This window comes from Durio zibethinus, chromosome 1 (assembly GCF_047325235.1).
Source record: "Durio zibethinus cultivar Kanyao isolate XHJ-2024 chromosome 1, ASM4732523v1, whole genome shotgun sequence".
Classification (NCBI taxonomy): domain Eukaryota; kingdom Viridiplantae; phylum Streptophyta; class Magnoliopsida; order Malvales; family Malvaceae; genus Durio; species Durio zibethinus.
The window spans coordinates 29,781,601-29,804,031 of NC_143162.1; the positions used below are offsets into that span (position 1 = coordinate 29,781,601).

The window sequence follows — 22,431 nt, forward strand, 5'->3', positions numbered from 1 at the left end:
TGGATTGGATATTAGGCGTGGTGGTTTATGCTGGGCAGGAAACAAAAGCAATGCTAAACAGTGCAGTTTCTCCTTCAAAGCGAAGCAAGTCAATGGAACGACTTTGAAACATCGGAATCTCCGCTCACATCGACTCGGGCAAGACCACGCTAACGGAGTGGATTCTCTATTATACGGGTCGGATCCATGACATCCATGAAGTTCGTGGCAAAGACGGTGTCAGAGCAGTGATGGACTCCATGGATTCAGAAAGAGAGAAAGGAATTATTATCCAATCTGCTGTCCCGTGTTGCACCTGGAAAGATTATCAGATTAATATAATTGATACGCCTGGTCATGTTGATTTTACGATTGAAGTGGAAAGGGCGCTGCATATTCTTGACGATGCCATTTGGGTTCTGTGTAGTGTTGGTGGTGTATAAAGTCAGTCAATACTGTTGATCGAAAAATGAGAAGATATGAGGTTTCGAGACTCACCTTTATTAACAAACTCGATCGAATGGGAGCTGATCCATGGAAAGTTCTCAACCAGCGGAGAAAAAGTTGATGCTGAAAAAGTACCAACAGAAATGGAAGCCACAGTTGCAGAAAAAAGATGGGAACTGATTGAAATGGTTTCTGAAGTGGATGATAAACTTGCTGAAGCATTTCTAAATGTTTTCTGAAAACAGTCAGTTGCTGCCACCCTTTGCTCAGAAGGATGTGGAGACTGTTCGTGTGTCATCTCCAGAATTGACGTTAGCACCAGACATCTCTGCATTTATTCGAAGAGGGGTAGCTGCCTATCCTATGTTTATGATGATAGAGAGAAAAATACAGTTAGCAAAAACAGCTTCAAGACAGGCTCACCCAAGACCTTAAACCCGAGCCATTCGCTAATCAAAATCAAAGCCTTGAGTTGGAATCCATTCAAGAAATAATCTAGGTCTGATTCAGAAAGTTGACTTAAATTGATTTTGATTCGGGATTAAGCTCAATTTTTGGTAAGATATTTTCTTTCCCGTTTTGATTTTTTTTGGCTGTAGCATGTCATTTATTCGCTCATTTTATTTTATGTTTTCATGATTTAAAAACATTGGTTAATAATAAAAATAATAATTTCAAAAAAAAAATATTTTTGAGGAAAAGTTGAAAGTATCAATTTTCCTTAAAAATAAATTTTTCAAAAAATATTTTTGGGGAAAAGTTGAAAGTATCAATTTTCCCTACACAAAAACAATCAATTCTTTCCTTCCTTTCTATTTTGATTTTTATTTTGATTTTTCTTTAACTAATCCGACGACGGAGCCTCTGTAAGTGAAACAGTAGTTTTTCTTGCATACTCCTGAGGTGAGAGAATTTTCTCAATTTTCTGCTAAAAGTATTAGAGTCAATTGAGAATAATTTTCAATAACTAACTACTTGGTAAAATTTTAAGGCTTTTGGATAACACAAATTCAAGCTGGTACCATCTTTTGATGGGCGTTGTGAGGGTGCTATAACCTTCCTCACACGTAACCGAACTCCCGAATCCTGTTCTGGTTAGTAGACCTGAACCTATTCTTTTAGGGGCCCTTAAACTTAGGTGTTCCCTGAAAGGACAGATTCTTTAGGTGGCCAATCGCACCTAGACAAAAAAGATTGGTGGTGACTCCCTAAAGCCAATGTCTAGCGATAGATCCCCGGATCTAGACGTTACGACAGCTTGGCGACTCCACTGGGGACTTTGAGAGTCAGGCCAGCAAATAATTTGTGTTATCCAAAAGCCTAATAAAATTGAACCATTTTTGTATATATGTGTTATTATTCATTCCTGTTTATTTATCTTGTTAATTATGTCATTCATGTGCATGTGCATAACATGAGCTCTATACCCGAGCTCCGTCCCTCTAGGAGGGAGTAAAGTACCTATTGCTTTCGTGAGGTCCAATGCCTCCGTAGTGGCTAGCGAAATACTCCCACTCAAATTGAACCTTTTCCGCTTGTAGCCTGTAATGGGTGAGGATTAGGGTGCCTTACTAGTCTGTGATGGACAAGAATGTAAGAAGCAATTTGGGAACCTTTAGACTTTGACCTTAAACCACATATAGTGAACCTTAAGAGTGCCTAAACCTAGGATAGAGCCCTTTCTACCCAATGATAGATATACCCTGAAATTAAGACACAAAAAGGGTGCTTATCTAATCATCTTGATTGTCTGACTTTGTGCATCATTTTCATTATCATATGTAACATTACGCATCAGCATCATTTTCATTTCATCTATGAAACTAATTGTATTGTTTGTTTGATTTTATGCATCTGTATTACTTTCATGATCATGTTTTAACATAATCATTTGCATCCATTTCATATTAGATTTCATTCAGAAAAATGTTCATTTCATTCGTGCATCAAAGCATCATACATAAAGCATAACATAGCATTTTTAATCATAATTGTGGTGCTAGAGGTTCAAGGATAGCTCCACCAAATAACCCCACTCACCAATACAAGAGCTCAAGCTAGACTAATGGAACAAAAAAATTTCAGTCGTCTTGAGAGAATAGAGAAAGCTCAGGAAAAGTTAAAAGGGGAGTTGAATAAGATTTTAGGGGCAAACTGATTTAATATGGTGGTCCAAATTTTAAGTCAAATGTTACTCATCGACAGCGAGTGGAGAGAGCCTGTTTTTCAAGAAGTGAATTTCAATTGAACAGAACATCGATCATATTCCAACAGCTACAGTTGAAGATGTGAAGCTTGTGGTGGCTACTGCTCAGAGAGCTTTTTCTAGAAACAAAAGCAAAGATTAGGCTTCAGCTTCTGACGCTGTTCATGCCAAGTATTTACGGGCCATCGTTTCCAAAACAACAAAGAAAAAATTTGAATTAGCAAAGCTTGAGCAATTGATTACGGGAAACCACTTGATGAGGCAATTTAAGACATTGATGATGTTGTTGGATATTTTGAGTACTATACGTACCTTGTCGAAAGTTTAGATGTGAAGTAAAAGGTTGCCATCTCTCTTCCTATTGAGACATTTAAGAGTCATGTGCTTAAGGAACCACTTGGGGTCATTGGATTGATTACTCTATGGAAGTATCCACTGTTGATGACAGCCTGAAAAGTAGCTCTTGCTTTGGCTGTAGATTATGCTGCAATATTGAAACCTTTCGAGTTGGTATCTATCACCTGTTTGGAGCTGGCTGACATGTGTAGGACAGTTGGTTTTCCTTCAGGTGTCTTGAACATTTTAACTGGATCGAGCCCGAAAGCTATGATTTCTTTGGCATCTCATCTCAATGTTGACAAGATTGCCTTTACCAGAAGCACTACAACAGGGAGCATGATAATGGAAGCAGCCACTCAAATGGTTAAGCTTGTATCTTTAGAACTTAGCAGGAAAAGCCCAATCATTTTGTTTGAGGATCAAGAATATGAAGAGTCACGATGAATCAATGGGGCGAGATAAAAATCCTTCACTTGGTTGCCCAGGGGCATGATTTTAAAGAGGATGTTAAAACTGGTTGAATGCCACTTGTCATTTTAAGAGTTCTTTTAAAGTAATGTTACGATTTCTTTTCTGCAATATGATTTCACTTGTTATCATCTTAATAAGGGCAAGTTAATGCATTTCATTACATTTTCTCTTTCACTCGACCATTATTCCATGCCCTGTTACCTTTCATGACTTTACATTCCCATTTTCAAATTTCAGATGATGAATATTTAGACAATGGTAACAATAATTCTGGAATTTAATTTTGAGAACTCATTCACAGAGGAGATGATTTGAGCGAAAATAAAGAGGGTAAGCCATTACTGAAGGTGAAATAGATATGTCTTGAAGGTGTGCAATCTTTTATACAAGTTCATGAGCTTTGTTCAATAGATGATGTTCAAGAAAGGTTTTCACAATTGAGATGAAAAATGGCCATCTTTCTTTTACCATTGGAAAAACCATTTATTGCTACCCCTTTGAGCCAATCATGATTTTTTTTTTTTGAAGAACCTCAACCAAAGATCACCCTCTACACTGGAGGGTAATTTTTGAAAAAAAAAAAAAAAAAAAAACACCACAAAAGGTCTCAAAGATGAAAAGAGAAAGAAAAGCAAAAAGAAAAATAAATGCCACACATGATTTGGGGCAAAGTAATGAGATCCTTTGTGTGAGGAAAGAAAAAGCAGTGAAATGATGTGGGGCAAAATGCCAAGTTGTATTAAATGATCCTTTGGTTTTGAACCTTTTTAATACATGTTTTGAGCCTATTATATCTTTTTTTCTATGACCCTTCACCTTGGCCTACATTACAACCTTGAAAAGTCCATTTAGATCAAGTGTGAATACTCAACTTGAATGATCATATGTTGAGCGAAGGTATGCTCATGATGAAGTAATGGAATCATGCTACATTGCTCTAAAGTTGGATGTATGAAAGATATCAATAATGGATGAAAAATGAAAAAAAAAAAGATGAAAAAAAAAGAGAAAAAAAAAAGAAAAAAAAAAGGGAAAGAATGAAGGAAAAAATGAAGGAAAAAATGAGAAAAAAATGAAAAAAGAGATTCAAATTGAAAACCTGAAAGGGTGATTTTGGTAGAAAAAAAAAAAGATCTAGGTCAAATGGCTCACATGAATGAAAGATCAAAGACATCTGAAGATCCCTCAAAGACTGGGGCAAAGTTTGCCAAACTCCATATGACTTCAATTGTAAACGGAATGAGTTTTTGAAAAAGAATCCTAGATTAATGTTGAGAATTGTTTGAATATTCATCATTTGGACATACCATCCATCCCAATGACATGTATCCAATTCATTTCCTTTCCCATTTGCTTTGTACCAAAACAGATCTTCATTGATTATCTTTACCGTAATTCACTTTGCATTCTCTTATTGTTTCACCCCTAGAATGAATTGAGAAAATGCTTGATTGCATTATATTTGTCGAGAATTGAAATGATAATGAATGAATGAATATGTGCTTAAAAGAATCTTACATTCATTTGAAAGAAAATATAAGATGATGAAAAAACCTAGAGGAGATGATTTAGAAGGATATATGATGTGATCAAATGAAAAAATGGGGCGGTGATACAATCAAGTGATGAGTACAAGGACGAATTGGTCGAATGGTGGGAACAATCAGTGGACAGAGTTTGTTTTGGAATGGTTGATGCTGAGACAAGGACCCAGTGATGGTGGATGAAATTTGTTTTGAAATTTGCTAGTGCTGAGAAATTCATTGAATGATGGTTAAGGGATGATCGATTGATGAAGCTTATTCCAAAGTATTGAGAAACTGAACAAGGAAAGAATGTGAGTGGAAAGGATAATTGAGAGCTACACTGGTTCGATCTTAGAAGAGCAGTGCAATTGGATCCTTGAGGAATCAAAGGGCTTGACACCCAAGAAAGAAAAAAAGAGCTTGAGAAACTTGAGTACCATACATTGAACAGGAATTAATTGGCCAACATTTGCATAACATGCATTGAAATTCATATGCACATTTGCATAGCATACACTACTTTCAGGAAAGTATAGTGTACAAATTCAAGAAGCAGGGGTGTTCCAACATCCCATATGGAGAAGACAAATATGAAGATATTTTGCAAGATGGAAAAGAAACTTGTTAGGTAAGTTCCTAATCCTTGAAATAGGATGTCTTTTGGTATCAGGGTTGATTTATAAGACCTTTGGGCATGATCTCCTGAAATCCCCTCAAACACAACTTTCAACTCCTTCGGACATGATTGTCTAGGAGTATTTACTTTTCAAAGTTCGTTGCCTCTGTTTAGAGGAGCAATTTACTTTCCAAAGTCGTGGTACCTCTGTTTAGAGGAGCAATTTACTTTTCAAAGTTCGTTGCCTCTGTTTAGAGGAGCAATTTACTTTTCAAAGTCGTGGTGCCTCTGTTTAGAGGAGCAATTTATCTTTCAAAGTCGTGGTGCCTCTATTTAGAGGAGCAATTTATTTTTCAAAGTCGTGGTACCTCTGTTTAGAGGAGCAATTTACTTTTCAAAGTTCGTTGCCTCTGTTTAGAGGAGCAATTTACTTTCCAAAGTCGTGGTACCTCTGTTTAGAGGAGCAATTTACTTTTCTAAAGTGGTGGTGCCTCTGTTTAGAGGAGCAATTTACTTTTCAAAGTTCGTTGCCTCTGTTTAGAGGAGCAATTTACTTTCCAAAAGTCGTGGTGCCTCTGTTTAGAGGAGCAATTTATGTTTCTCAAAGTCGTTGAGCCTCTGTTTAGAGGAGCTTTGGTAAAAAAAAACAAAAAAACAAAAAAAAACAAAAAATAAATAAAAAAAAAAGTTACCTCTATTTAGAGGAGCTTTGTTTATGTTTCTCAAAGTCATTGAGCCTCTGCTTAGAGGAGCTTTGATCAATTTTTTAAAAAAAAAAAGCAAAAAAAGCAAAAAAGCAAAAAAAATGGACAAAAAAAAAAGTTGCCTCTATTTAGAGGAGCTTTGTTTATGTTTCTCAAAATCATTTAGCCTTTGCTTAGAGGAGCTTTGATCAAAATTTAAAAAAAAAAAAAAAAGGAAGCAAGAAAAAATGGGCAAAAAAAAAAATCCGGTTGAGTCATAAAGGGGTGTCTACGTCTTTGCACAATTTTTGTTTCCCAAAAAATGTGCAAAGAGGGGCAGCTGTAGACACCCCATTTTGTCCGGGATTCTTTGTCATTTGAGACTAATCCAAGCTCAGTTGCAGGGATTTTTATTCATTTTTATTTTATATTTTTGTTTATTTCATATTTATCATTTTTTTTATTTTATGATTTATTTTTTTTTCTTTCTTTTGATTATCTGATTATTTAAAAAAAAAAAAAAAGAAAGATTGAGATTAAGTTTGATGATGATCAAAAAATTAGGTGCTAATCTTTAGCATTTGATGACTAATGAGAATCAAACTGAAACACAATCACTTGGTTTTATATGTCATTACAATTCACAGCAATAGAAAAAAAAAATAAAACAGAAAAAAAGATAGAGGAGGAATTCGGATAGGGGGAGGAAAGATAGAAGAAGAGTCCGAATAGGAGACGAAAAAAAAAAAGGAGAAAAAGATAGAAGGAGAATCCGAATAGGAGAGGGGAGGTCGCAAAAGAAAAGGTCAAACAGAAACTAAGAAAAAGGGATGAGCGAAAAAAAATGAGGAAGAACGGGACGTGAGTTTCCTGGACGACCTTATACAAGTTAAAAAAACTTTTTTTTGTTCTCCTGCTAACCAAAACAGCCCTCTTTTTTCCTCCTGTTTACCACCTTTGCCACGGCCACCACCACCAATATCGTCACATCATTAATCCCCGTGTTAAGATAGCAAGGCTTCCTCCCTTTGAAAGTCCCTGAAAACCGTTCGCCCTTTCAGAACCCACCCGTGAAATATTTTGTGGAGTTTGTGTGGCAATGTTCTGGTGCCCCGATTGTTCTTGAACCCAGGTTAGTACTCCAGAACTTAGTGATATCATCAACAACGACCAGATCAGAGTCCAAATAAATGTACTACTCCTTTGACTCCTGTGTGGCTAGTTCACGGTTTTGAAAACGCTAAGAATCTCGAGGTTGAGTGCTTAAAGAAGGAGTTGGGACAAATTTCAAAGCAGCTAGCAGATCTGGAACGAGAGTGTTCATAGTTTAAGAAGAAAAAAAATAAGAAGGAAACAGCTTCTTTGTTATTTGAAGGTTGTAATACATCGAGGCTGATCGGATGTGAGCAGCCTAATAGGAATATTTATGAGTTCACAGCCAACATGGAGTTTAATGGATAAAAATTCCCCTTCAGCCAATCAAACATTGTTTTACGTGGTTATCAGCTGAAGAACATGGATTGGATATTAGGCGTGGTGGTTTATGCTGGGCAGGAAACAAAAGCAATGCTAAACAGTGCAGTTTCTCCTTCAAAGCGAAGCAAGTCAATGGAACGACTTTGAAACATCGGAATCTCCGCTCACATCGACTCGGGCAAGACCACGCTAACGGAGTGGATTCTCTATTATACGGGTCGGATCCATGACATCCATGAAGTTCGTGGCAAAGACGGTGTCAGAGCAGTGATGGACTCCATGGATTCAAAAAGAGAGAAAGGAATTATTATCCAATCTGCTGTCCCGTGTTGCACCTGGAAAGATTATCAGATTAATATAATTGATACGCCTGGTCATGTTGATTTTACGATTGAAGTGGAAAGGGCGCTGCATATTCTTGACGGTGCCATTTGGGTTCTGTGTAGTGTTGGTGGTGTATAAAGTCAGTCAATACTGTTGATCGACAAATGAGAAGATATGAGGTTTCGAGACTCACCTTTATTAACAAACTCGATCGAATGGGAGCTGATCCATGGAAAGTTCTCAACCAGCGGAGAAAAAGTTGATGCTGAAAAAGTACCAACAGAAATGGAAGCCACAGTTGCAGAAAAAAGATGGGAACTGATTGAAATGGTTTCTGAAGTGGATGATAAACTTGCTGAAGCATTTCTAAATGTTTTCTGAAAACAGTCAGTTGCTGCCACCCTTTGCTCAGAAGGATGTGGAGACTGTTCGTGTGTCATCTCCAGAATTGACGTTAGCACCAGACATCTCTGCATTTATTCGAAGAGGGGTAGCTGCCTATCCTATGTTTGTGATGATAGAGAGAAAAATACAGTTAGCAAAAACAGCTTCAAGACAGGCTCACCCAAGACCTTAAACCCGAGCCATTCGCTAATCAAAATCAAAGCCTTGAGTTGGAATCCATTCAAGAAACAATCTAGGTCTGATTCAGAAAGTTGACTTAAATTGATTTTGATTCGGGATTAAGCTCAATTTTTGGTAAGATATTTTCTTTCCCGTTTTGATTTTTTTTGGCTGTAGCATGTCATTTATTCGCTCATTTTATTTTATGTTTTCATGATTTAAAAACATTGGTTAATAATAAAAATAATAATTTCAAAAAAAAAATATTTTTGAGGAAAAGTTGAAAGTATCAATTTTCCTTAAAAATAAATTTTCCAAAAAATATTTTTGGGGAAAAGTTGAAAGTATCAATTTTCCCTACACAAAAACAATCAATTCTTTCCTTCCTTTCTATTTTGATTTTTATTTTGATTTTTTCTTTAACTAATCCGACGACGGAGCCTCTGTAAGTGAAACAGTAGTTTTTCTTGCATACTCCTGAGGTGAGAGAATTTTCTCAATTTTCTGCTAAAAGTATTAGAGTCAATTGAGAATAATTTTCAATAACTAACTACTTGGTAAAATTTTAAGGCTTTTGGATAACACAAATTCAAGCTGGTACCATCTTTTGATGGGCGTTGTGAGGGTGCTATAACCTTCCTCACACGTAACCGAACTCCCGAACCCTGTTCTGGTTAGTAGACCTGAACCTATTCTTTTAGGGGCCCTTAAACTTAGGTGTTCCCTGAAAGGACAGATTCTTTAGGTGGCCAATCGCACCTAGACAAAAAAGATTGGTGGTGACTCCCTAAAGCCAATGTCTAGCGATAGATCCCCGGATCTAGACGTTACGACAATGGTCAATAGAAAAATGTAATGAAATGCATTAACTTGCCTTTATTAAGATGATAACAAGTGAAATCATATTGCAAAAAGAAATCTAACAATTACTCGAAAAAAAATCCTAAAATGACAAAAGAAACCTTCAACCAGCCTTATCTCCATTCTTTAAAATTGTCCCCCTATGCAATCAGGTGAAGAATCTCTATTAACATCTTGCCCCTTAATTCATTGTGACTCTCCGGACCCTTCTGTTCTTGACTTTCACTCAAAATGCTAACAGTGGGTGTTGTTGCTTTTCCTTGATCAAAACTTACCATTCCATCATTGATCAGCCGTTGCACCTTATGCTTTAAAGTAGTGCAATTTTCAGTAGAATGGCCAGTAATTCCATAGTGGTAGTCACAGCGGGCTGTAAGATCATACTACTTTGGATAGGGTGGTTTAAGCGGCTGACATGGCTGGGGGCAATCAAATGGCTATTATAGAGTTCTCGATATAACTCTGTATAAATTATAGGGATTGGATCAAATACAGGTTTTTCTCGAATAGTCTGTTGTTCTCGTAAACCACTTACTGGGTTAATAGGGTGAATTTGGGTTCTTGTAAGAGCTTGAATGTTAAGGCTATATGTAAGATCTTAAGGGCTAAAAATTGATCGGTATGTGGATGAATAAGGTGGTTGTGGAGCTAACTGGTATGGGTAGGATGAGGCATCATTCACAGTAGGATAGTATGGAGAGTAACCTTGGGGTGGATAGGGTTGATAACCCCTAAATTGTTGTCTATCAAAGCTCACAGCTTGAGCTTCAGCTTCAGCTTCTTTCTTTTCTGATGCCTTCTTGGTTTCTCCTTCTTTCAATTTACCATTTTTTATGGCACTTTCAATAATTTCTTCGGAGATTACCATGTCGACGAAATTCTTTGTTGCATTTCCTATCATCTTTTCATAATAGGGAGACTTCAAAGTGCTGACAAATAACACTGTAGTTTCTTTCTCAGTCAAAAGAAGTTGTACTTGAGAAGCAATATCCCTCCACCTCTGGCATACTCTTTAAAAGACTCGTTTGCCTTTTTCTCTAGATTCTATAAAGACAAACGATCAGGGGCCAAATCGATAATATATCAATATTAACTGATGAAGTCATGTGCCATATCGCTCCAAGAGTGAATGCGGGTTCTATCCAGTTGAACATACCATCTGGCCGCAGAGCCAGTAAGGCTATCCTGAAAGACATGCATTAAGAGTTTTTCATCATGAGCATGAGTTGCCATCTTCCGACAATATATGGTGATGTGAGTTCTGGGGCACTTCGTACCGTCATATTTTTTAAATTTTGGTACTTTAAACTTATGAGGAATGACCACATCAGGGACTAGGCAGAGTCCAGCAGCATCAACTGGTCCATAAAAACTAAATCCTTCCACAACCCGTAGTCTTTGCTCTAGCATACTAATCTTGGAGCTTTCTTGAGTTTCCACTTTTATCTTTTCTTTCTCCTTCTCTTTTAGACCATCTAGATCAGGAATTGGTTCTACTGCCTTTTAAGTCAAGACAGGATTTACATAGCTATTATACTACCCTGGGTTGGAACCTGACGGTATTCCAAGATATGTTGGATATGCGAAGTATTATGGCGGGACCTCTTGAGCAGACTGGGCTTGAGGTGGGCTAAAACTTGGAGGATATAAAAGGTCAGCCACTTTTGCAACAAGGGAACTTGTTGCCTTGTATCTTCTTCAACCCCTTTTATCTTATTCAGCTTATTAAGAGTATCCAGAATCTTACTTAACTCACTTTCAATCTTTTCTTGTGCTTTTTCTATCTTTTCGAATCTATGAGAATTTTTCTGCTCCATTTGTCTAGCTCTGGATCTTGTGTTGTATCGATGGGTAGGGTTCTCACTAGATGGAGCTATCCTTGAACCTTTAACACCACAATTATGATTAGAAATGTTATGCTATGCTTTATGTATGATGCTTTGATGCACGAATGAAATGTACATTTTTCTGAATGAAATCTAATATGAAATGGATGCAAATGATTGTGTTAAACCATGATCATGAAAGTAATGCAAATGCATACAATCAGACAAACAACATAGTTAGTTCCATGGATGAAACGAAAGTGATGCTGATGCATAATGTTACATATGATAATGATACACAAATTTAAACAATCAAAATGATTAGATAAACACCCTTTTTGTGTCTTAATTTCAGGGTATATCTATCATTGGGTAGAAAAGGCTCTATCTTAGGGTTAGGCACTTCCAAGGTTCACTATATGTGGTTCAAGGTCAAAGTCTAAAGGTCCTCAAATTGCTCCTTACATCATTGTCCATCACAGACTAGTAAGGCACCCTAATCCTTACCCATTATAGGCTACAAGCAAAAAAGGTTCAATTTGAGTGGGAGTATTTCGCTAGCCACTGCGGAGGCATTAGACCTCACGAAAGCAATAGGTACTTTACTCTTTCCTAGAAGGACGGAGCTCGGGTATAGAGCTCATGTTATGCACATGCATATGAATGACATAATTAACAAGGTAAATAAACATGAATGAATAATAACACATATATACAAACAGGTTCAATTTTATTAGGCTTTTGGATAACACAAATTATTTGCTGGCCTGACTCTCAAAATCTCCAGCAGAGTCGCCAAGCTATCATAACGTCTAGATCTGGGGATCTATCGCTAAACATTGACTTTAAGGGAGTCGCCACCAATATTTTTTATCAAGGTGCGATTGGCCACTTTAAGAATCTGTCCTTCCAGGGAACACATAAGTTTAAGGGTCCCTAAAAGAAAAGGTTCAGGTCTACTAACCAGAATAAGGTTCGGGAGTTCAGTTATGTGTGAGAAAGGTTATAACAGCCTCACAACGCCCATCAAAAGATGGTACCAGCTTAATTTTGTATTATCCAATGAGCCTTAAAATTTTATCAAGTAATTAATTATTGAAAATTATTCAATTAACTCTAATACTTTTAGCAAAAAATTGAAAAAATTCTCTCATCTTAAGAGTATGCAAGAAAACTACTATTTCACTTGCAGAGGCTCCATCGTCGGATTATTTGACATTAAAGGAAATTAAAAAAAAAATGATTGCTTTTTGTATAGGAAAAATTGATACTTTCAACTTTTTCCCAAAAATATTCTTTTGAAACTTTAATTTCGAGAAAAATTGATATTTTCAACTTTTCCTCAAAAATTGATTTTTTTGAAACTTTAATTTCAAGGAAAATTGATACTTTCAACTTTTCCTCAAAAATTTATTTTTTTGAAAATTTATTTTTAAGGAAAATTGATATTTTCAACTTTTCCTCAAAAACTTTTTTTTGCAAATTTATTTTTAAGGAAAATTGATACTTTCAACTTTTCCCCAAAGATTTTTTTTTTTGATTTTATTTAAAGAAAATAAAATAATAAAACAAAATAAAAATTAGAAATAAAAAATAAATAAATAAAGAAAAGTAAAACAAAAATAAAAATAAAATAAAGATAAATAACATTAAATAAACCTAATCTAATAAATAAAATAAATAAATAAATAAATTCAAAAAAAAATTGGAACGGTTCGGAGTACGGCTCGGCTCGGCTCAAGAAAGAGAAACGGCTCGGAGAAGCGGCTTGGGACCTCGACTCAGCTCGGCTATTGGCTCGGAGGTGGGAAGACACGCGCGGGTCAGGAAGCGGGTCGGCGCTCGGGTCGGGTCGGATCTCGACAAAATGCGCAGATCCTCTGGGTCACTTAAGGTAAAAACGACGTAGTTTTGAGAGGGTATATAAGGCTCTTCCCTTTGTTTTTCGATAAAAACCTTCTTCCCTCTCTTTTTCTTCCTCTTTTTTCTCTCGTTTCTCTCTAAAACGGTCAAAGAACTCCGGTTGAATGTTCACTGAATTCTGAAAAATTTCATCGAAATCTAAATTTTTCACCAAAAGTTCACTGAAAAGTTGGTCGATTTCTGGGTTTCTTACCAGAAACTAGGCAGCTGGTCGAAAACTTTAAAGTTGGCCGAAATTGTTGCTGAAAAACTCAACCTTTGCCGAAAAAATCATCGAAATCTGGAATTTTCCAAAAATTTCCAGAAAAAAATCTCCAAAAAATTTTTGCTAATTCCTAGAACACTTCTAAACCTTTTCTTGGCCTTCTATAATTTTCTATCCGTCCTTTTTCTATCAATCAGTAGCTTTTGCTTACTGTTTTTCTTCTGTATCTTCTGTTCTGTTCCAGAGGGTCCCTTTTATTGGGATTGATCAGAAGAATTTTTTATCAATCCTAATTCCTCTTTGGATCAGGATTCAATCCTTGAATCCAACATGGACACTTCTAATTGAATCCCAACCCAATTTTCAGCCAAATAAATCAAAAAAATAAAAGAAAAAATCAAACGAAAATAAATAAGATAAATCAGAGAAATTAACAGATAAATTAAAATTAAATAACAGATAATACATAAATATTAACAGGAAAAAAAAAGAAAAAAAAATAATAAAAATATATACATATTAATAGATACATAAATACACAAGATAAAAATAATAATAATAATAAAAGAAAAGAAAAAAAATATAAAATAAAAATAATAAAAATAAAAATAAAATAGAAATAAAATAAAAATGTAAAATACAAAATAAAAAATAAATAAATAAATAAATAAAATGAAGAGAAAATATATATATATATATATATATAGACTTACCCATTTGGACTAGGCCCAATTGATCCGAGCCTAGACCAAATTGGGTGTCTAAATTTGCTGAAAAAGCATTCAGAGACTTTAAAAGCAGATTTACAACCTAATATATTTTACCGCTGGCTGGTGAAGGTGATGTATTGGTTATTCCACCTGCGGTATATGCAGATGTCATAAGTGTTGAAGATTTGACAAATTTTGTTCAATATCGACTTTCAGAAGATTTCTCAGTATGCAAACCCATTTTTATTAAAAATTATTTATAAGTCTTTATGCAATATAGCCTTTGATCTTCATATGTGATTGACGTAATTTCTTGATTTTGTAAAAAATCAAAGAACAACAACGGGATATTCGAGCCAAACAACAATATCACCATCGAACAATAAGAAATGGATATGCAAATGTGAAGTATCAGCTTGTATGTATTTGCACACTTGTTTTATACTCATTATGAACATTCATTTCATACATTCTAATTCTTTTATTACAATAATTTAATAGGAATCAGCGAGCTCTGGCATAAAAGCTTCTAGATGGGATGTCTAGAAACAAGGACATTTATGGAAGGATGGATCCTTTGCAGATGAAGCAACCGAGAAAATGGCAAAAAAGATTATATGTATAACTGCTTTTTTGATATAATGTATAATTGGCATTATGGTTGTATCATGAGTGTATACTAGCTAGTATAGATTTGTTGTTATAGCCCAACTGATTATTATTTTTTAGGATGATTATGCTACCAAAGTCAAATCTGGTGAACTGGCAACCCAGTATGGTGAAAATCTTTTGTCTTTAGCATTAGGCGCTAAAGAAAGGCCTGATCGGGTTCGTGGGGTTGGTAAATTTGTCTTGCCATCAACGTTTTTTAGTAAACAACCAAAAACTCCATGAATGAGAAATGCACAATATGAAGCAATAATTGAGCAACAACAACAACAAATTAATGACCAGAACCAACATCTCAATGACCAACAACAAAGACTCGTTGCTTTGGGTCCATGTTGGCAGCAATACAGGAAGTTATGCCAGCAGCTCGACCTGATGGCATCGTCCCCGTAAGAGAACATTGGAAGTAAGGAAGCGATCCTATCCTCCGCTACTTATAATTTGAATATTAATTTGTTTATTATATTGATTGATTTGGTTTTAATGCTTATATTTCATTAAATATTGTAGCAGGATGTTCAGACTCACAGTATGACCCTTGCTCAGGCTTCCATGGATGTGTTATCCAAATATTCGCTGGAGCATTTATCTGGAGGAAACTTTATAACCATTGAGTCTGAGGAAGGGTTATTTGATAAAACATCATTTTCTTTTATTGGTGTGGAGGAGGTTAAAGAATTTTGTGAACTGGATGAATTATCAGCTGTTGATATCGTTGCTTATATGAGGTTAGCTTATAAATACAAATATGCACATTCAATATGTAGTAATCTATATTATGGTGTAATACTAACTAGCAGTGTTGATTGTTATCATGCAACTTCCTATATAAAGAGCTCAAGGGGAGACAGTTGACTAATAAATTTAGATTCATTGACCCCAACTTCATTAGTGAGCAGAGTGACACAGTTGCTTATCGTGCTAATCACATGATCGTATACATGAAAAGATCAGCTGATTATTATTTGCTCCCGTATAATGCGCAGTAAGCTATATTCCAACCTTAATTACTCCAACCATAATTACTCCAATCTTACCTAAATTTGATCAGATACGTAATCTAAGTATATCATTGTTATTATTTTATAGCCGTCATTGGGTGCTAATTGTGATTGACACCAAATTGTTAACATCATACTTACTTAATTCAGTTAATCTAACGGTGATGCCTAACCCTGATATTTAAACTTTTATATTACACTTTATTATATTATATATATTTTGTTTCTTCATAAGTAATTTTATTTATGTATTAAATAATTTTTTTCTTTTCAATTTAGCGTAATATCTGCATTCCATAAGAAGATAAAGAAACCAAAATGGGTGTCATTACCGATAAATGTGAAATATATTATTTTTATGCTGAGTTTATATAGATAAATATTTTTTAAACCCACTCAATTTAATTTTCAAGTACCTTATCAACTCGATAATACTGAATGTGGATATTATGTCCTTCGTTTTATGCAAGAAATAGTGTTAAATGATTTTATAATCACACCATTCAAGGTTAGTATAAATTTCATAAACTCCTTATATCTTGAAAAAAATAAAAAGGTATATTATGTTTTCATTTCTTAATATTTACTTCTGATATTTGTTTTAGTGGGAAGGTAAAGAAAGCTTCTTAAAAGAGGAACTGGATGAAGTCCATAAAGAATGGTGTGATTATGTATTATCATTTATCAATGTTGATAAACCTTTAGGTTAGACATTGTTGGTTGAATGTAAATATATATGGAACAAATTGTTAGAATGTTTTTAACATGCCTTGTTGAATGTAAACTTTAAGTTTGTACATTGGGGTATTAGTTTAATATTATTGTTATACTTAATATGAATACACTATGCGTACTTAATAAATTTTGAGTACAATTATTTCAGAAAATTATATTAATATGGCAACGTTATCAATTTTAATTTCGGATGTGTGGTCAATATATTGAAATACAACAATGTTTATTAAGTAAATTCCAAAATGTAATTCATAGTATCAGATATATAAACCAAATATTTTCTGGACATAAACATATAACTGACAGCAAACATTTTTCTGGGCATAAACCTACAAATGACCACACATATACAATATCAATTATGTTATTTTGATGGGATTAATGAAAGCATTTTTAGTAAGAAAATGCCTTTAATCATCCCTTCCAACTTTTGTCTTTGATTTATTGAAGACGCTTTTGACAAAAACCACCTTTAATAATCACAACAAAAACTTACTTATTGGATTATAGAAGGCGAGTTCGGTCAAAAATGCCTTCAAGAATCCATAGGCCAAAAATGCCTATGGATTATTAAGGGCATCTTTCTGAGAAAAACACCTTCAATATTCTTTGAAAATTTTTTTAAAGCAATTGGTGAATGTGTTTTTGTTAAGAAAATGCCTAGAATAAGCAATTACAAATAATATGTGCAAAAAACCAAAAAAAGACTATAGAGAGGGATCAAACCTACAACTTAATGGTAAACATCCGTATGATCCAAACATTTTTATAAACCTGCGAAATTTTTTGGTCAAATTATTAAAGGCATTTCTTGTGGAAAACGCCTTCAGTAAGCTCATACAATTTTTTATGACATGATTATTGAAGGTGTTGTCTATCAAAAATACATCTTTACTATTCATTAAAAATTTTAATAAAAATTATTCAAAGTGTTTTTATCCAAAAACGCCGCTAATATTTAATTTTGGGTGGCGTTTATAAGTACCAACGTCACTATTTGTAAATTTAGTAGTGTTTTGATAATAAATGCTTAAAGTTTTATAAAAACACAAAAGCTAACTGTTTTTGTAAGTGAATAGCCGTAACAAAACTGTCGTTAATATGTTATTTTCTTGTAGTGAATTAATGATCTAATATATAATTTATGATTAGAAAAGTAAAGCATGAGCCCTTGTAGTACACTAATTACGTAATATTTCAAAATGAAACTATAATAAAAATATTTTATATTTTAAAATATACTTGAAATTAAAATGAAATAAAAAAAATATTATTTATTAATTATTAATACCAAAATTTTTGGATTGGGCTTGCAAGCATGGCCATAGCCCATAGGTAGTTTCGGCTCATGAACAAGTCGAAATAATGATGAAAGACAAAACAATGTTAATGAATTTTCCAAAATTACTCCAAATGCAACAAGGATTAAATGTCTCCAATTGAAATTATATATATATATATATGTAGTATATTTTAAATTTCTAAATAATCAATTAAAATGTACTTTCTTTCTTTATTTCTGATTTGAAAATAATTTTATAAATGTTTGGAGCCTAATTTCTTTTTCTTTTATAAAAGAATAGTAGTATGTAATAGTAATAGCAATAAAAAAAATTTATAGATTATGTTTGGTGTATAGGATGATGAATATGATTAGATGATAATCATATTATATTATATTTGATTTGTATATAAAAAAAGTGATATGATTATAAGGAGAATTATCATTTTTTTTTATATAAAATGATTCAATCTTTCCAAAGTAAAAAAATTTATTTTTAATCTATGAAATTAAATTTATATGTTCTATTTTATCTTTAAAAATTATATCAATAATTTAAATTGTATAAACTTTAAAAAAGAATAATTTTGATCAAAAATAAATTATCTTATCGTAATCCTTATACACATTAAATATAAAATAAAAAAATATTATTTAATCTAATTTTATATGTAATATTATTTTATCTTATCTTACTATAATTTTGTAAATCAAATATGACAATAATGTGCATGCCTATATACAAATGTAGAGCAAAATCAATAATGGGAGATATGATGATTGTTGGGTAAACTGCCGCCTGTTCGATTTTTCCAGCCATCTCCTTCGAGGCCTCTGGACATGAGCAAATAAAACTCGATCCTGGTAAGTTGTGACATGTCCCGTTGCAAGGCTTTATAGTTTCACTTTCACACTCGCCTATGTCTGAAAATCGCAATTATGGAATTGAATTGAAAAAAAAAGAAAAAAAGGGAAAGCTTATTGCAAAGGCCACCTACACACAAAAAATTTATTATTTTGTGTCACATCAACTTAATCGCACACATATATATATTTTTAAAATGATAGTTTAATTATTAAAATTTTAAGTAAATATTTTTTTATAATCATTAATTTTTAATGATATATCAATGTGATAATATTATGTCAACTATCAAATAGTACATGACATTATCACATTAAATTTTATATTTTTTAAAATTTAATAATTTAATAATCATTTTAAAAACATAATGATGAGTGAACAACAATGTAATTCATCATAATTATTTGGCATATTGATAAAAAAACCCTTAAATAAAAATTAAATTAATAATAATTTAAGCCTTTAATATTTTATTGTAATTAATCAAATCTTAAATTTTTTATTTTGATTCAATCTAACCTCTAAATATCTATTTTCATATAATTAAATCATTAAATATCTATTTTCATTAAGTTAATCCCTTGATTTGATGAAAATAATTAATTATTTTTTTCTAATGAGGGTTCAAACGGTGAAAATATATATTTGAGAATTTAATTTATTACAAAAATAATAATAATAATAAAGGCTTGAATAATTATTAAATTTTAATTCAAAAACTTTTTTTAACCTTTTTATCTAATTATTTTCATCCGGATAACATTTTTTTTTTCTTTTTCTAAAATACCATCAAAAAATAATTTATTTTTCATTTCGTGCATGAGATTCGTGTTTGTTATAGTCCCCTTAAAAAAGTAATATTTTCAGTGACAAGAAGTACAAGTACAGCTATAGGATAGATAAATTAACTTGATATCCCTTGGAGAGGGAAGGGTACCCCTCAAGACCCTCAAAATACTTGCTTGTATATCCGGTATTTTCTTAATCAACGCAATTACTATTCTCCTTGCATGCGAATTCCTGGCATCCTTCCTTGCAACTTATATTCCCGATCGCCCAATCAAGAATAACTGGAAATTCCTAGTCTTGAAAATCCTAACCACCAAGATTTGAAATAGAGAAGTTATATGCAACGTTCTTTGCAACAAATACATAGCTGCGAGGATTTTCGTGCAAAACATTAGTACATAAGAATATAAATAGATAGAGTTTTTGATTAATTATTTATGAATATATTTGATTTATTTTATTTATATTCATTTATAAACATGTTTGATTTATTTTTATTTATTAAATTTAAAAAATAATTTTAAATAACATTTTTATGTTTATTTATTAAATGAAATGAATTTATTTGATTCGTTTATATTTACGAACAAACTCATTAAGATTTGTTTAAAACTCATTTTTTTAGAGTTCATTTATTCTTAATTTTATAATTATATGTTTATTTGTTCAAATTTATTTGATCATGCTTTATTTATTATTTATGAATATAATTATATAGTTCATGAATATATTCTTTTTATATATGTTCATGAAAATATTCGTTTAATATTTATGAAAAAATTCATTTAACTTAAATGAATAGAACACAAACCGAATGTGAGTATAGTAATATTTAAACGAATTGAATTCAAATATAATAAATGATTTTCTACTTAACACGATCAACTCTAAAAATAAAAGAATAAATTAATCATTTATGTTCTTTAATTCATATTCAATTTGTTTACATTTTTATAAATAATTTTCTTATCGAATATGAACAACTCTAAAAATAAAAAGAACAAACCAATGATGTTATAACTCCTCACTCCTTTTGGGATACTTGTCTGGCAGCAGCCAGTGCCAGAGCAAGACCCATTTGTAACATCGGTAATGTTTGTTACATAATGATAGACACCCAGTTGCATAACGTTGTCCGATCTAACCTTCCACGCAAGCATAAGTGTTGCACCCAATTGCTGTGAACTTGTTTCTAGTATTATTTATTGAAAATTAGTAAGGGGGATCCTGAACCAGGCATATTCATTGTTTTTTGAGGTGTCTAACAATCATAGGCTGCTTCTCTAAGGATGTGCAACTGAGCATCAAGAGATATGTTGATGACTTCATTGTTGTTGGTGGTTAAGAATGCATTGTTGGGTACGAAAGTGGTGTTACATGTGATGGAAAAATTCTGCACTGATGCTGCAATTACCGCCTTTACCAAAGGGGTATGGGATGCTAACTTCGCCGTAGTGACTTTGGTAGCCGAGTGTTGCTAGATCAGCTGTCTCTACTGTTGCTTTACAGCCAATATTTTTGTATATGCAGTAGTTATGGCAACAATGCAAAATGGAGAAGAGGAAAGAAGTGTTCAGACAAAGCAAGCTTTCTTAAAGCGAATAGTCTTTTCTATTACGATGTAAATGGACTCTTGGAGACATTATCCACATAGTAAAATGCCTAATGTGAAGAAAAATTTGATTGCACTTCAATTCAATTTAAACTCGAACCAAAACCAAAAAATAAAATATAAGAGGAAAATCTGACTTTTAATATTTAAAAGAATGTAAAGTTGTGTAAATGAATGTTTGTGGATATATTAATAAGCCCCAGCTAGTGTTAGAAATACCCTTTAATTAATGGACATCTTTTGGATGAAGTATTATCTCATTTGGAAAGAAGAAACACGTCGAATGTATATATTTTTTGAACTTTCAAAAAGGGTACTTAGATGCCCGACAATGGCATTCGAATTCTCTATCAAATAGGAAGCACAATTCTATAAGGTATCGGGGGCATACAAATGCTCTAGTTAATTTCTCAAATAGAATTGAAAATCCTACTGGATATTTGAATGCTCTCTCAAAGCATTCTAATGATCTAGTTATTTTTCAAAACAAAAAAGAATTCTTGTTTGGGCATTCGACTGCTTTCTCAGGGCATTCGAATTCTTTTACCTTATTTGTTGGGAATATTGACTCAAATCTCATAAGAGATTTGTTTGAGATTTGTTAGAGATTTGTTTGAGATTTGTCAGATATTGCTTGATGGACAAGAAGACTTGCAAAAGAAGAATTCCAAGAGAAAGAAGATTCTTAATAGGTAAGTTTGACTTACAAGAGAAGAATTCTAAAAGGAAAGGGATTCTTAATAGGCAAGTTTGACTTACAAGAGAAGAATTCTAAGAGGAGAGGGATTCTTAATGGGCAAGTTTGTATGATTATAAATAGGTGAAGTCTTTACAGGGTTAGGTATGAGAAAAAAATGTAAGAGAGTTGTAGGGTTTTTTGGGATAGACACCCCATAGGAGTATTAGGACTCTACGTCTTATGGGTGTGTATGTTTGTTTGTGAGTGGACTAGAGGAAACTGAGAGGGTCCACATAGGTATGATGTATGAGAGCATATGGGTATGTATTTGGTTATGTTGAAAGAGTGCACAAAGGTTTGGGTTTGTGTTTATTTGGGTTGAGAATACTCTATAGGACTAGAGGAGATTGAGAGTGTCTTATGAGTATTGATTGTTGAGTGAGGTTGATGATTTGATATATGTTTGTAATTCTCTACAACTAGTGGATCTTGTTTCTCATCCGTAGATGGAGGTTAGTTGGACCAAATCACGTTAAATTGTTGTCTCTTGTATGTTTGATTTATTGTTTGATTTCGCTTCCACTGGTGTGATTGGATTGGAGGCTTTTAGCCCAACATTATTTTATCTCAATGATTTTTTCTT

General features: G+C 33.2%; 2 pseudogenes across 1 annotated transcript; one reads left to right on the forward strand and one right to left on the reverse strand.

Moving 5' to 3' along the window:
* The first annotated feature begins 469 nt into the window (after positions 1 to 469).
* LOC149520525 (aminoaldehyde dehydrogenase 1, peroxisomal pseudogene) lies at positions 470 to 8,895 on the forward strand (annotated as a pseudogene). Its single transcript, XR_016343804.1, has one exon. The product of XR_016343804.1 is annotated as an aminoaldehyde dehydrogenase 1, peroxisomal pseudogene (transcript).
* Positions 8,896 to 18,601: 9,706 nt separating this feature from the next.
* Positions 18,602 to 21,140, reverse strand: LOC149520526 (wall-associated receptor kinase 2-like; annotated as a pseudogene).
* Between the last annotated feature and the right edge of the window lie 1,291 nt (positions 21,141 to 22,431).